Below are 16,097 nucleotides of genomic sequence, written 5' to 3'. Positions count from 1 at the left end.
ATGACAGTACCTTTCTTTGGGAAGGCAAACACATAGTCCTGCTGGTGGTGTTCACATGACTGCAAAGTAAAGGTAAAAGCCAGCAACAGCTTTCTGTTCTCACATGTTTTGTGTGGCAGCAATCCTTAGACATTCAATATTGGAGCTTGAATCCAAATGCCAGAACCCAGGCCCTCCAAGTGAATGACAGTACCTTTCCCAGAAAATGAAACTCCCAGTCCTAATGTTGGTGCAACAGATGATCATCTGCCTAGTAGAGAGACAAGTCAGCAAAACCTTTCTGTCCTGGAGTCTTTGTTTGGCAGCAATCCTTGGACATATTCAATATTGGAGGTGGTTTACAAAAGTTTTGACTCCTGAAATGGAATGACAGTGCTTTTGCATGGGAAGGAAAGCAGCTAGCCTCAGATTATAAACTGGAGAGGGGAGGAAAATGCCAGCAAGAGTTTCCTGTCCTAGTCTGTTTGGTGTGAGAGCAATGTCTAGAGCCCTAGATGTATTCAATACTGGAACTCGGCTCCAAATGCTGCAGCTAGGTTCCTCAACGTGAATGACAGCACCTATTCTTGTGAAGGGAAACACCTTGTCCGACTGACGGTGCTGCAGATGATCATCTGCCAGGTGGAGGTGAAGGCCAGCAAAATGTTTTCATCCTAAAACACTGTGACTAGTGCTTTATTTTCCAAGGAAAAATATTGTCATTCCCTTTCGGGAGCACATATGAGGAATTTGGAAACCACCTCTACTAAGGAATATGTCCAAGGATTTCTCCAACAGAATAGGTGTCTTGAGAGATAGGTCTTGTTTGCCTTTTCCTTTCCTGGGCCAACAATCATCTGCAGCACTAACAGTAAGACTAGGTGTTTCTCCTCCCAAGGAAATGTGCTTTCATTCACTTTCTGAGCCCAACCTCCTAAATTTGGCGCTAAGCTCAAAATTTGGGTCCATCCACGGATTGCTCCCACACAAAATGTTCCAGGACAGGAAGGTCTTTACTTCGCCCGGACAGCCTCTCATCTGCCCCTGAAACACTGGCTACCTGAGGCATCGTGGGCCCACTGAGTCAGAAATAACTCAGCCTTGTGTGGCCAGTCCAGACCCACCTGGGACACTTTAATCCTGGCAGCCCCATCCCTCTGTCCATTGCTGTGATGCTCATCAGTGCCCGACTCCTGGGTACGTGAGCACCCACAGGAGGGACTTTCACAACCAGCTTGTCCCCTGGGCAGTGATGTCCTGCCCCAGCCCAGCAGCTCCAATGGGTTTCCCTTGTGCTGCCAATTGTCCTTTTTCCATTGTTCCAACCACCCCACAGAGCACTTGCCACCATCCATGAGTCAGAGCTGAGGTAGAGTTGGCCATTTCTCTCATTCAGCCATGTCCAAAGCTAGCTAGACGGCTTTAGGCTTTAAGCTCTGTAACGTGCCTGGAGCCACCTTGTCCTTCAGTGGCTTCCATAAGTTGCCATGTAGCATGTAGCATCCCATGAACTCTCCCACCTCACTCCCAAGTCCTCAGCCTTGGCAACAGCAGTAACTGCTCACCACAGAGCCAGTCCTCCTGGGGGGAAAAGCAGTCTCGCATTTGGGCCTCTGTGTCAACTTCCCCTGTGCAACTTCCCCTGGTTTCTCCTTTCCCTGTCCCCTCACAGGATCGGTAGCCCTGGTGGCCACCCCCCTTTCCCTGGAGACCAAACCCCTCTGCCCAGCCCTTAGCTCCATCCCCCACCCCTTCCCCTTCTCAAGCTGTCTCTTCCACGTGGTCCCCCTCTTTTATCTCGCTGAGCTCCCTTCAGCCACATGTGATATCCTCCACTGGAATAAAACCCTGCAAAAAGAGCCTTTCTTGCCTCTGTCGCTGAGCCAGCTGTGGTGGGTGCTAAGTGAGGGTCTGACTGCATTGACTGAAGGTTATCTCAACTTGCTTTTCTGCAGGAGACAGATGATAGGCAGCAGCAACCACTACTCTAACACCCACATTTTCAATTGATGCACAACTGGGCCCTGACCTTGAGGCTTTACTGAGCCTTTTGGAAGCATCTCCATTGGATCTCCTCTGGATTCTAAATCACTATCAGAGAGAAAAACCCCAATTTTCTGGGGGATTTCTCTGGGGGTGGCCGACAACCCTCGAAGCTTTGAGGACCAGTCTAATCAGCGAAACCTCCTCTGAAGGGTTTTTTCTGACACACCAAGGTGGCAAGTATAGCCTAGTGACAGTCACCTTTTTGTATTGTTTTCCCTTTTTTTTATCTCTTAGGAGGCAAAGGGGTTAATGGAGTAGGACTCCACACAGCAGCTTTCCATTTTTGATGCATACCTACAATATGGCAGGAACAATCAGGAAAGAGAGAGTGATGCTTTTCATTTCCTGGTAGTCCGGGCCTCCCTAGCATGTGCCACCTTCACCTCTTCCCCTTCTGATGATAATCTGAAAATTTTGCCACAGGGCCAGTTTGTAATGACTTCCAAGATATCATTCCCTTTGAACATCCCGTCCCAGCACTGGCAGTCAGGTGCCAGTGGGAGCTGTGCTTCAGTGCCAGTCCCTTCTGAAACAGATGGAACCTCCTCATAAGCTGCAGAGTGCTGTATGGGTATAGCTGGCCTCAGATCCTTTGTATCCCAGACTCAAGAACCACAGGGTGGTCCTCCAACTTCCCCAGGTCCCTTCTGCTGGAGGCTCCAGGGTGGACCATTCTCCCTGGCTGCAGTGTGGAGCATTTTTTCCACACCTTGTCCTCTCCTGTCTGCTCCAACGGCTACTGTAAGGAAGAATCTCCTCTTTAATTTGTTCAAAAGCTTGTTGCTGTGAAGGACCCCACGTGAAATCAATCTTCTTCCTTGTCTGTCATATGATAGAGAGGGTTTACAATCTGACTGTAACCTGGAATATGCATTTTCCAAAATACCACAGTGCCAGGAAAGCCTGTGTTTCCTTCCTGTGGGTCAGTGGGGATATGGCTGCTATTTTGTTGACCACATCCGCTGGAATCTGACAATGTCCATCTTGCTATTTTACTTCTAAAAACTGAATTTCTTGGGCAGGTCACTTGACTTTACCCTGTTTTATGGCAAAACCAGCCTTCAGGAGGATCTGAATTACCTTATCCTCTTTCTCAAAAGCTTTCTCTGCTGTGGCACCACTTTGCTGCCTTGGACTCCAGCTCACGCTGAAGTTCCAACACGTCCAGCATGGCAGCACTCAGTGATGGTGGGACTTCATTCAGGCCATGACAGCCCGCTGCCAGTGTCCACTCTCCACGGGACTCAGGCAGGGGCCATGTGGGGCTATTGAGGGGTGAGCGAGTCTTGCTGAGCACGCCCAGCTCTCCAGCGCCCGGATCAGCTCATGGACAGCTTCCTGAAGTTCCACTTGGTGCCATGTTGCCGATGGGACACTGCTGGGCTGGCCATCAGTACCTGCTGTTCTTCAACCCTCAGCAGTCCCACAGCAGAAGGGTCCTCTGAAAGACCAAACAAGAGATTCAGCTGTCTTAAGTTCTTCTTTATCCACAGCAGCTCTCCCAAAGCCCGGCGGTGTCCTTTTGGGTTTTTGAAATACCTCTCCTGAGGTGACATATGCCAAGGATACACGGAGCCTCTAGGCCAGTAACAACTGCATTTTTCTGCCACTCATGCCCAGTCAGGAGCATTTCAGCCCCCAGTATAGTCCCTGTTGGGACCCCCCTGTCATCCCAGAAACAGAGATGGATTCTGCCCCTGCATGATGGCATCAGGGTACATTATCCACCCATGTCAACTAAGGCTGCTCCTGTGGCTCTGCTGTGCCAGGCCATGGATCCACACAATCCAACAGACCCCATTGTCCTTTTCCCACACCTGGCTGGAGCCAGGGCCCCTCCAGCTCTGATCATGGTACTTGTTGCTCGCCTCTTGTAAATATGACCTGGAGGTCCCTTCCAGAGGGTCTGAAGTAACATCAGCCCTTCAATTCTGCCTGAGGACTTGCCAGTGGAAACTGAGTGCATTTTTCCTTGAAGAGTTTTCTGCCTGCAAGACCACTTTGAGACTTCTATGAGACTTACCCTTGTGACACCCCTGTGAGAGCCTCATGAGACCCCCTTGAGAGACCTCCGGTGTCCTCCAGGTACCCCAGGAGTCACCAGAGGGCATAAGCCCCCAGGAAGGGCAGGTAGAAGTAGCAGTGCTCAAGGACAATGGTGACAGTGATGGAAATGGCACTGCACAACCAGCTGAAGGCCCTGAACTGCAGCACAATGAGCCTGTGCCCCACAGGTGACTTGTAGGGGTACATCACCTGACCAGGGTCAAAAAACTGCCTCTCCCCCCAAAGACAAACTCCACAAAGCAAACACCATCCAAATACCCCATATCCCTTCAAATGCCTCCCATATTCCCCAAATACAGCTGGGCACATGGGTCTCACCTGAACCTCAATTATAAAGCACTTCATGGTGGTCAAAGAACTGCCCCCCAAAATGTACCTCCTTGTGGGCAAAGAACTGCCCCTGCATCCCAAAATACCCCCCAAATAACCCACAAACCCTCTATATACAGCAAAAATACAGGTGGGTGTAGGGGTCTCACCTGGGCCTTGTAGGTGAGCAGTGTGATATGGGTGACACTGTACAGGGTGACGTTCATGGAGAGCTGGATGGAGTTCCCCAGTCTAATGAGGTCTCTGAAAGCACCAACCCTCTGGGTGCCCCATAGAGACCCCCAAACTACCCCACAGACCCCCTGCAAATGTTCTATAGGGACCCCTGACTGCCCCATAGTGACCCACAGCTGCCCCCGTGCTCCCCAGTCACCTCCCCATACCCTCCGTGGTACCTGTGATGGAAAAGCACTTGCCCAGCAGGATGAGCACAAGGAGGAAGATGAGGAAGCTGATGGGGTGGAGGAAGCAGCCAGCATGGGGGTATGGGGAGGGCTGGGCACCTCCCTTCATCATATCCCCGACATGAGGGTCTGTGCACCCCTACACCTCCTGTACTCCCCCAAGCCCCTCATTAACTCCCATGACTTCAAAGTGCCCCTGTGCTCCCCCATACCCCCTATACTTTGCTGGGAAAGGCCCCCAAACCCACCCAGAACCCCCAGCCCCATCAAATATCAATATGCCACTTGGACCTTGAACCTCCCAGTCTCTGAAGATCCCCCAAATCCCAATGTAACTTCCCCAGAGCCCGATGCTCTCCAGTCCCTGCAGCTGCTGCTGGACCCCACAAACCTGCCCATAACCCCACAAGCTCCCCCTTCATGCTCCATGCTGGCAGCCACCATGAACCTCTTCAGGTGGTGTGGAGCAGCTGCCACCCTAGACAGGTCTGGGGGGACTGGAGGGGTGAGCACAGGATCTCTCAGAGCACTGCCTCCCCCAGGCCCCCTTGAAGCTCAGATCTCCCCCAGCTGCTCACTGATGAGTAACGTGAGGATGATGATGGGGATGAGGGTGATGTCTGTCTCCAGAACACCTGGGGAAGGTGGGGGGCAGGGTGAGAAGGGCTTCACTCCATGAAGCCCCCAATACCCACAGATGACCCCTGCATTGCAGCCCCACCACAATCCCCCATGTACCCCAACCCCTTCAGCTTCCTCTCACCTCAATAACCTCAAATATATCCCCCATACTGATGCACCCCAATCCTTCCAACCCCCTCAAACCCCAAACAGTCCTCCAGACCCTCATATACATCGCCATCTCAAAGTGCCCCAATCCCTGCAGCCCCCCAGACCACCATAACTCCCCATGTAGCCCCAGACCCTGATGTACACCAATCCCTCATCCCCTCCAGAGCCCAATAAGCCTCCTCAGACCCCCATAACCCCCAATATACCCCCCGATCTCGATGCACACCAGTCCCCCTTGCACGGCCTTTCCACAGCCGCGGCCGCACCGAACTCATCAGCCGAGAGGTGCCGCGCCCGGCAGGAATCCCCGGTGCTCGGCACCATCTCGTACTCCAGCTCCAGCCCATGGCCCGGGGGGCCGAGGCCTTCCTGGGCTCAGATGTGGGGTGCTCGCCCCGCGTTCGCTGAGGACTCCGCACCACCAGCGCTCGGGTCGGGGCGGAAGCTGCAGCCCCGGCACAGCGCAGTCCCTGCAGCCCCGCCCGCCCGCCCGCCCCCCATCATTGCCCCGTGCACCCCGGTCCCTGCAGCCCCCCAATCCCCCGAGCCCGCCCGTAACCCCCCGGCCGAAATGCGCCCCCCGTTCTGACGGACCCCCACTCTCCCGGCGCCCCCGTTCCCGACAGGGCCCCGCCCTCAGCCTCGGCCCCGCCCCTCCCGCAGGCCCCGCCCAGCCCCGCTGCTGCGCGGGCCCCGCCCCTGCAGGCCCCGCCCGGGTGACGTCATTGGGCAGGCCACGCCCCCAGATCAGGCCACGCCCCCTGCGCCGCAGCGGGGCCGCGACTCTGTCCCAGTACAGACCAGTACAGACCAGTACAGACCAGTATAGACCAGTACAGACCAATACAGAGCACTATAGACCAGTATAGACCAGTACAGACCAGTACAGACCAGTACAGCCCAGGACAGTCCAGTATAGACCAGTACAGACCAGTACGGTCCAGTACAGACCAGTACAGACCAGTATAGACCAGTACAGACCAGTACAGACCAGTACAGACCAGTACAGACCAGTGCACACCAGTATAGACCAGTACAGACCAGTACAGACCAGTGCAGACTAGTACAGACCAGTGCAGACCAGTACAGACCAGTACAGACCAGTACAGAGCAGTACAGACCAGTACGGACCAGTACAGACCAGTATAGACCAGTACAGACCAGTGTAGACCAGTACAGGGCAGTATAGATCAGTACAGAGCAGTATAGACCAGTATAGACTGGTACAGAGTGTGAGAAACTGCATTGACTTTTTTGTTCATCAAAAGTATGAAATTAGGATAAAAGGGGGGGAAGTCGGGACATGGAATTTGCAGGCTTGACTGGTAACCACAAACAAAGATTGTGAAAGATTTTGCAGGACTGGCTGGAACTGATAACCACAGTGGAAACCCATTGTTGCTGAAACTGATAAACCGCAGTGGAAGGAGACACACCACCCTACTTGTGAAACCCATTGTTCCTGGGACTGATAACCACGGTGGAACGAGACTCATCACCCCCACTTATGCAAGATAAAAAGGGACTGAAGAGAAGGAAAGGTTGTCAGCTTTTGGCGGAGCCAGGCTCACAGCTGAACCCAGCGCTGTTTTGCTTGCTATCGCTTGCTGTAATTAATAAAATTATTAATTGATCTTAACAGGCTGAATCGAATTATTCGCTCAACTTATAACAAATTTGGTGCCGTGACTCGGATCGGAACACCTGGAGAGGAGGTGTCCTAAGGAGGCGCCCCACTGCCTTTGCTTTAACAGTGGCCTTACGGGGACACTGCTCCACGGACTCTGACCAACGAACCTAAAATCCGATAGCAAGCAAGGAACTGCCGGCTACCCCCTTAATCTTTGTGCATGAAGCCCCAGGCGAAGACACCGGATGGTGTAAGTATTTTGTGAAGGACCTGGTGTCCGGAGGAGGCCTGGTCTGGGAGAATGGGACCGCCTGGTCGGGGGTTGGAGATCCTGGAGTGTGACGAGTGTGGTGTATGAGAGGGGGGCCGGCAGCTCGGACTCCCCAAGCAAGTGCGGACCTCATAGTAGTGCGGTTCCCATATCTGGCGACGGACTGGGCCACGAATTGGGGGAAGCAAGTGTGTGTGTGAGAGAAGGCACTCCAGAAGATGGGTCAGAGGAAAAGCAAGCCTGCTGAACCCATGGGTGGGGGAATCCCTGTAAAACTTCCCCATATTTCAGAGGATAGTCCATTAGGCTTAATGATTAAATATTGGAATGCCTTTCCTTCTAGGAAGGGAAAAGATAAAGTGAAAATGGCTCATTACTGCATGGAAGTTTGTGGGGGGGAAACAAATAAGAGGGGATCAGTTATATTGGCCAGTATTTGGGTCTTCTGAGGATTGGATCTGTCAGGCCTTAAATATTTACGTTAATTCAAAAGAACCCTTTAATCTAGAAGAAAGTGAATATGCAGCCCTCTGGAGGAGAGACAAGGGCAAAATTATTTGCTCTCAATACCGAGAGGAAGAAAAAGAGGTCAAAAGAAATTGAATTACCTCCAGGCATTCCCCCTCCATACATACCGCCACCACCCCCACCTCTTCCATTGCCACCTCCACCGCCACAACTTTTATACCCCCCCACCTGGAACCTTCACTAATCGACCACCCGGGTCCCTCGGCACCCACCCAAGAATTATCGGAGGATGAGGGACCGGAAGGTGAAAGGTTGGAGGAAAATATCCCTGAGGGTTCTCGGCGAGTAACCCGAAGCCAGACCTGACAAAAGGGAAAGCAAGAATTGGGTATATTTCCCCTTAGAGAGCATGGAATGGGAATGGTGCCTAACCCAAATGCTGCGCAACCAGGACAGCCTGCCCAGATTCTGGGAATAGTATATATATCTGTTCCATTAAACTCAGGGAATGTTAGGGAATTTAAAAAGGAAATGGGACATCTGTTAGAAGATCCTTTAGGGGTGGCAGAGCGGTTGGATCAATTTTTGGGACCTAATATTTATACTTGGGAGGAGATGCAATCCATGTTAGGGATTTTGTTTTCTGCAGAAGAAAGAAGAATGATTAGAGAAATGGGCATGAGAATCTGGGATGATGAACATCAACAGGGACCATTAGCAGATATTAAATGGCCCCTACATAATCCCCAGTGGAATAATCAAGACGCGTTACACCGTACCCATATGGGCGATTTGCGAAATATAATAATACAGGGAATAAGGAAAGCTGTCCCTCGTGGACGGAATGTACAAAAGGCATTCAAGGAACAACAAAAGAAGGATGGAGATCCAACTGAGTGGTTGGAGAGGCTGAGAAAAGCCTTTCAGTTATATTCAGGGGTGGACCCTAACACTCCTGAAGGAGAGACATTGTTGAAAGTTCATTTTGTGGTAAATTCGTGGGTGGATATTCGAAAGAAGTTGGAAAAGTTAGAAGGGTGGCAAGCAAGGGGGCTGGATGAGTTACTGCGGGAGGCTCAAAAGGTTTATGTTAGGAGGGAGGATGAGAACTACAAGAAGCAGTCTAAGATTATGTTAGCAGCTGTAAGGGAAGGACAGAGGCAATCTCCCCAAAGGAGGGGTGGTGGTCACCCAGGAGGTTTGAAGGGAGCAGGTCAACAGGTGCATGAAGGAAGACAAGGTGGAGGAGATAGGATTGTTTGTTTTTACTGTGGGAAAAAGGGACATATGAAACGGGAATGTCGACAAAGGATGGCTGATGAAAAGCAGTTTAAGGAAGATTAGGGGTGTCAGGGGCTCTATCTGCTGGGGACAAGAGAAAGAACAGAGCCCCTGGTAAAATTAAAAATAGGTCCCCAGCAGCAAGAATATGAGTTCCTTGTGGACTCAGGGGCAGAAAGATCGACCGTCCAGACCCTTCCCCTATGGTGTAAGATTTCATCTGAAATCATACAGGTGATTGGAGCAAAAGGGGAACCCTTTGGAGTACCTATAATCAAGGATGTACTCTTAGAAAGTAACTCCAAATTAGGAATTGGGTCATTTTTATTAGTACCAGAAGCAGATTATAATTTACTGGGAAGGGATTTGATGATTGAATTGGGGATAGGGATAGAGATTAGTGAGGGAGAACTGACAGTAAAATTGTGTTCTCTCCGGGCTGAGGATGAGAAAAAGATTAATCCAGAGGTGTGGTATACCCCTGATAGTGTAGGAAAATTGAATATTGAACCCTTTGAAGTAACTATTAGGAACCCAGAGATACCTGTCAGAATTAGGCAATATCCTATATCTAAGGAGGGGAGGCAAGGACTGAAACCAGAAATAGAAAGGCTTTTAGAAAAGGGACTTTTAGAACCATGTATGTCCCCTTTTAATACCCCCATTTTACCAGTAAAGAAACCCAATGGTAGTTATAGGTTAGTACATGATTTACGGGAAATTAACAAAAGAACCGTTGAAAGGTTCCCCGTGGTAGCTAACCCACATACCCTTTTATTAAGTCAACTTGGCCCAGAAAACCAGTGGTATAGTGTAATAGATCTCAAAGATGCCTTCTGGGCTTGTCCCCTTAAGGAAACTTCTAGAGATTATTTTGCTTTTGAATGGGAGGATCCAGATACACATAGAAAACAACAATTGAGGTGGACAGTCCTTCCCCAGGGATTTACAGAATCCCCAAATCTGTTTGGACAAGCTTTGGAACAAGTACTGGAAGGTTATTCTTTAGGGGAAGGGATGGTGTTACTACAATATGTGGATGATTTATTAATTGCAGGGAAAGAGGAAAAAAAGGTAAGGGAAGAAAGTATAAAACTCCTCCTAAATTATTTAAGCCTTAAGGGACTTAAAGTCTCTAAGCCAAAATTGCAGTTTGTAGAAGAAGAGGTCAAATATCTTGGGCACTGGTTAACAAGGGGAACCAAGAAATTTGACACTGATAGAATCCAAGGAATACTTTCCCTACAGGCCCCACAGAACAAAAGACAAGTCCGACAGTTACTGGGACTCTTCGGGTATTGCCGACAATGGATCGAAAATTTTAGTGGAAAAGTCAAATTTTTATATGAAAAATTAACTAATGATGGGTTATTGAAATGGAGCACCAATGATGAAGATCAATTAGAAGCATTAAAAACTGAACTAGTCAATGCTCCAGTCCTTAGCATTCCAGATTTGAAGAGATCATTTTACTTATTTATTTGTGCAAATGAGGGAGTAGCATATGGTGTATTAGCTCAGGATTGGGCTGGGAAAAAGAAACCAGTAGCATACCTCTCCAAACTCCTGGATCCCGTTAGCCGGGGGTGGCCCACATGCTTACAGGCTATAGTGGCTGCTGCTCTCCTGGTAGAGGAAGCTGGGAAGATAACCTTTGGAAGTGAGCTAAAAGTCATATCTCCCCATAACATTTGTGGAGTTTTGTAACAGAAGGCTGATAAATGGATAATGGATGCCAGACTTCTAAGGTATGAAGGCATCCTAGTCTCTTCTCCTAAGTTAAGTATAGAAACAACGAGCCTGCAAAACCCGGCCCAGTTTTTATATGGAGAACCAATTACAGAACTAACACATGATTGCCTTCAACAAATAGAGGAACAAACAAAAATAAGGCCGGATCTTGAGGAAGAAGAGCTAGAAGAAGGGACTCGATTGTATGTAGATGGGTCCTCTCGAGTTCTGGAAGGGAAAAGGAAATCCGGGTATGCTATAATAGATGGGAAAACATTTAAGACAGCAGAATCGGGTCTCCTTAGCCCCAGCTGGTCAGCCCAAGCATGCGAATTATATGCGGTGCTTAGGGCTCTAAAATTATTGGAAGGAAAAAGTGGGACTATTTTCACTGATTCTAAATATGCCTATGGAGTAGTTCATACTTTTGGAAAAATCTGGGAAGAAAGGGGACTTATGAACTCACCAGGAAAGGGGCTGGTACATAAAGAATTGATTCGGCAGGTATTACAAGCTTTGAGAGGGCCAGAGAAAATAGCCATTGTCCATGTAAAAGGACATCAAGCAGGGATTGGAAATTCAATACGAGGAAACAATTTGGCGGACCAGGAAGTGAAACGAGCGGCCCTGATGAATTTAAAGCCATGGACAGGGCTTGTCACAAGGAGAGAGGATTGCTCCACTTGTGGAGCTGACTTAGAAGATCCACCGTGTTGGGTTTGCTGGAAATACTATGGGATAGACTCAATAAAATGTGCCTGTGATACCCCTCGAAAGAAACATTGCTGGTTTCATGGACCTATTGATTACATACTAGACTTCACTGTGAAAGAAAAGGAGAAATTAGGCCAGATGGGGATAAGAGAAAAAGAGGAAGGCAAATGGGTATTGCCCGACGGGCGGGAAGTACTCCCAAAAGGGATGGCAATGAGGGTCCTACAAGCAATCCATGAGAAAACCCACTGGGGTACACAAGCCTTGGTTGATCAATTTGCTATAAAATATATGTGTATAGGAGTCTATAACCTTGCAAAACAGGTAACTCAACAGTGTTTAACTTGTCAAAAAGTGAATAAACAACAACTGAGAGAAAGACCAATGGGCGGCAGGGAGCTAGCACAAAGACCCTTCTCACACATACAAGTAGATTTTACAGAATTACCAAAAGTGGGGAGGTATAAATATTTATTGGTACTGGTAGACCATTTGACCCATTACGTGGAAGCCTATCCTACTGCCCGAGCCACCTCAAATACCGTAGTAAAAGTGTTACTAGAACAAATTATTCCCCGATATGGATTAATTGAATATTTAGACTCAGATAGGGGACCTCATTTCACTTCTAAAATCGCAAAAGATGTTTTAACGGCCTTAGCAACCCAGTGGAAATATCACACTCCTTGGCATCCACAGAGCTCAGGGAGAGTGGAAAGGATGAACGGGGAAATAAAAAAACAACTGACGAAGTTGATGTTAGAAACCAAGATGTCATGGGTAAAATGTTTGCCTCTGGCTTTATTAAATATTCGAACTCAACCCCGAACTGATGTAGGAATCTCCCCATTTGAAATGCTATTTGGAATGCCTTATGATATGGAAGCCCCTACAGACCATCCATGCTTGAAGGATTCCCAGATTAAGCATTATATCATACAAATTATGAGCCGAAGACAGGAATTGAGGGAAAAATGGATGTTGACACAGAGGCCACCTTTAGACATTACAATACATAAAATCAAACCAGGGGACAATGTGCTTATTAAATCCTGGAAAGAAAATTCTTTAACCCCACGTTGGGAAGGCCCCTTTGTTGTTCTGCTTACCACAGGAACTGCGATACGGACAGCCGAGAAGGGGTGGACACATGCCAGTCGAGTTAAAGGTCCGATCACCACAGATGACCAGTGGAAAGTGACCAGCCTGCCTGGGGAATTGAAGGTTACCATTAAGAAAAACCGATGAACTCTGTGTGTACCATTCAAGTTGATCACAAAGGGGAACAAAAGGGATATGATTACCTGCTTGTTAGTGATTATTTGATAATTTGTAATAAGGTAGATTGTGATTGTTATCCTTTTGTGTGCTTTGCATGTAAAGTTTGCCAAGAACGGTGGTGGGTCCATTGCCAAAAGGGCAGGCCGCCAACTGGGGTCTGTACAGAATGCTATAAGGCTGAACGAAAGTTAACCAAAATTGTGTTAAAATTAGGGGAATTGGAAAATCAGTGGGTTCGTTTCGAGTCTGAGGATTGGTGGAAAATATACACAAAACGAGTGCATCCAGGAAACTTTTGTTTCCATACTAACGAACCCACTCCATTTGTTGCCCAAATTATAAAAGGGTGTTGTCGGAGGGAACTAAAGGGGGTCCCGTGCAACCCACCCCCGGTCAAGGATAAAAATTGGGATCAGTACAAGGTTAGGCAGGAGCAGGGGAAGGGACGCCCAGGCGAGTACCACTGCTGCCGAGAAGATGGTTCACCTCGCGGCTCGAAGCAACTGGGTCGGCGAGTGAGGCAGAGGGGAAAAAGCCAGGTCCCCCCGCAATGGAATAATGCTGAAATGCTCCAACTATTGCCAACAGAGTACTAGGTTCCCCTGGACGACCCGTCTGATTACCTCTGAAACACCAAAAAGGCAACAAACCCAAAAAGGGAAAACAGGATATTATGCAGTAAAAACAAGGTCAGGACCCCACCCTTATTGGCAGATTATAAGTATTTTAGTGCTTTGTATCATACATAAAGGGGAGGGTTCCCCGGCTCTGCACCAGCCCTTTAAGTGGACGCTAACCGGAATAGATGGCAGGGTAATTCGGAGTCAGATAACATCCGGACCCCCTAGTTTTATCCCACAGTTATGTGAACTAGCCCCTGTAGAGCCCTGTTTTAATACCGCAGGATTTTACATGTGTCCAGCATCGAACCCAGGAAAGGGGTATTGCAATTACCCTGGAGAATATTTCTGTGGGTACTGGGGGTGTGAAACAATAGCCTCAGACTGGCAAGCAGCAGGAGATAAATTTCTTAAAGTATCATGGGGACCCTATGGGTGTACCCCTCCACAAAAGGATTCTAGTGGCGCCTTCTTGGGCGGGTGGAAAGGGAGTTGCCAATTTGTGCATTTAAACATAACTGAGCCCACAGACCCAGGATGGATGGTAGGAAGATCATGGGGCTTTCGGTATTGGGAACCTGGAAAAGACAGAGGGAGCGTATTTACCATAAAGAAAGGGCCTGTACCAGCAGACACACAGGCAGTGGGCCCTAGTCCTGTAATAGTTGGGGATTTAACAGCTAGGAACCTGATAACGGATAACCAAACTACAACTCCTACAACACCGCCAAGTGGGGATTCCCGGTTTAACACTCTCTGGAAATTAATGGAGGGAGTATATAAAGTCTTAAATGCTACTCAGCCAGAATTAACAGAACGCTGTTGGCTCTGCTTTGATGTTAGGCCTCCATTTTACGAAGCTGTAAGGATATCTGAAAAGGCGAGATGTCTTAATGGTAGCAATCCCCCGCAATGTAATTGGAAAGATTCCCGGGGTAAAGGAATGACTTTGGCTTCAATAACGGGGAGGGGACGATGTATTGGCAGAGTACCCACACACCTGGAATATTTATGTGAGACTGTTACTAAAGCTAAACGGGAAGATACTCCAGCTAAATGGCTAGTTCCCGCTAAAAACACCAAGTGGATCTGCTCAAAAGGAGGATTCACCCCCTGTATTTCCTTAGAAATATTTGACGAAACCTCTGACTATTGTATACAGGTGGCTGTGATTCCCAAAATTATCTATCACCCCAACGAATATATGTATAATGTACAAAACATCCCAGAACACCACATACAAAAACGAGAGCCTTTGACCACACTTACAGTCTCACTTTTAATGCTTGCAGGGGGAGCAGGTATCGGTACGGGAGTAGCCTCCCTAGTAAAACAAACAAAGGAGTTTAATTCCCTGAGGATTGCTGTAGACGAAGATTTGGAACGTATAGAACAATCAATATCAGCATTGGAAAAGTCAGTAAGGTCCTTATCGGAAGTAGTTCTGCAGAATAGAAGAGGACTAGATCTTCTATTCTTACAACAGGGAGGACTGTGTGTGGCCCTCCGGGAAGAATGTTGTGTGTATGCAGATCACACTGGGGTGGTAGGAGACACTATGACAAAACTGAAAGCAGGACTTGAGAAAAGGAAAAGGGAAAGGGAGGCCCAGCAGAGCTGGTATGAGACCTGGTTTAATCACTCCCCTTGGTTAACTACCTTGCTATCTACAATTGCGGGTCCTTTAATATTATTAGTGTTAGGATTAACATTTGGCCCATGTATATTCAACAAGGTAATTGAAATAGTAAAAAGAAGATCGGAAGCAGCACACCTGATGCTAATCAAAGCCAAATATGAAACTATCCCTAGAGATCCTGAAGTAGAAGAGACTTTGATTCTAGCCCACCAAGAAATAAAACTATTTGATGAACAAAATGATAAAATATGGAATGGGGGACTGTGAGAAACTGCATTGACTTGTTTGTTCATCAAAAGTATGAAATTAGGATAAAAGGGGGGGAAGTCGGGACATGGAATTTGCAGGCTTGACTGGTAACCACAAACAAAGATTGTGAAAGATTTTGCAGGACTGGCTGGAACTGATAACCGCAGTGGAAACCCATTGTTGCTGAAACTGATAAACCGCAGTGGAAGGAGACACACCACCCCACTTGTGAAACCCATTGTTCCTGGGACTGATAACCACGGTGGAACGAGACTCATCACCCCCACTCATGCAAGATAAAAAGGGACTGAAGAGAAGGAAAGGTTGTCAGCTTTTGGCGGAGCCAGGCTCACAGCTGAACCCAGCGCTGTTTTGCTTGCTATCGCTTGCTGTAATTAATAAAATTATTAATTGATCTTAACAGGCTGAATCAAATTATTAGCCTCAACTTATAACACAGAACAGTACAGAGCAATACAGACCAGTACAGACCAGTAAAGACCAGTCTAGACCAGTACAGAGCAGTATAGACCAGTACAGACCAGTACAGACCAGTACAGACCAGTACAGACCAGTACAACCCAGTAAAGACCAA

The 16,097-nt window shown here is 48.2% G+C and overlaps 1 protein-coding gene across 1 annotated transcript in view; it reads left to right on the top strand.

Moving 5' to 3' along the window:
- The window catches only part of LOC110469521 (uncharacterized), a 612,305-nt gene that overhangs the window by 159,001 nt on the left and 437,207 nt on the right, over positions 1-16,097 (top strand). The window lies entirely within an intron of this gene.

The sequence above is a fragment of the Lonchura striata genome, chromosome 37 (assembly GCF_046129695.1).
Source record: "Lonchura striata isolate bLonStr1 chromosome 37, bLonStr1.mat, whole genome shotgun sequence".
In the NCBI taxonomy this organism is placed as follows: domain Eukaryota; kingdom Metazoa; phylum Chordata; class Aves; order Passeriformes; family Estrildidae; genus Lonchura; species Lonchura striata.
The sequence above is the reverse complement of the archived record's forward strand: the minus strand, read 5'-3'. Positions and strand labels throughout refer to the sequence as shown.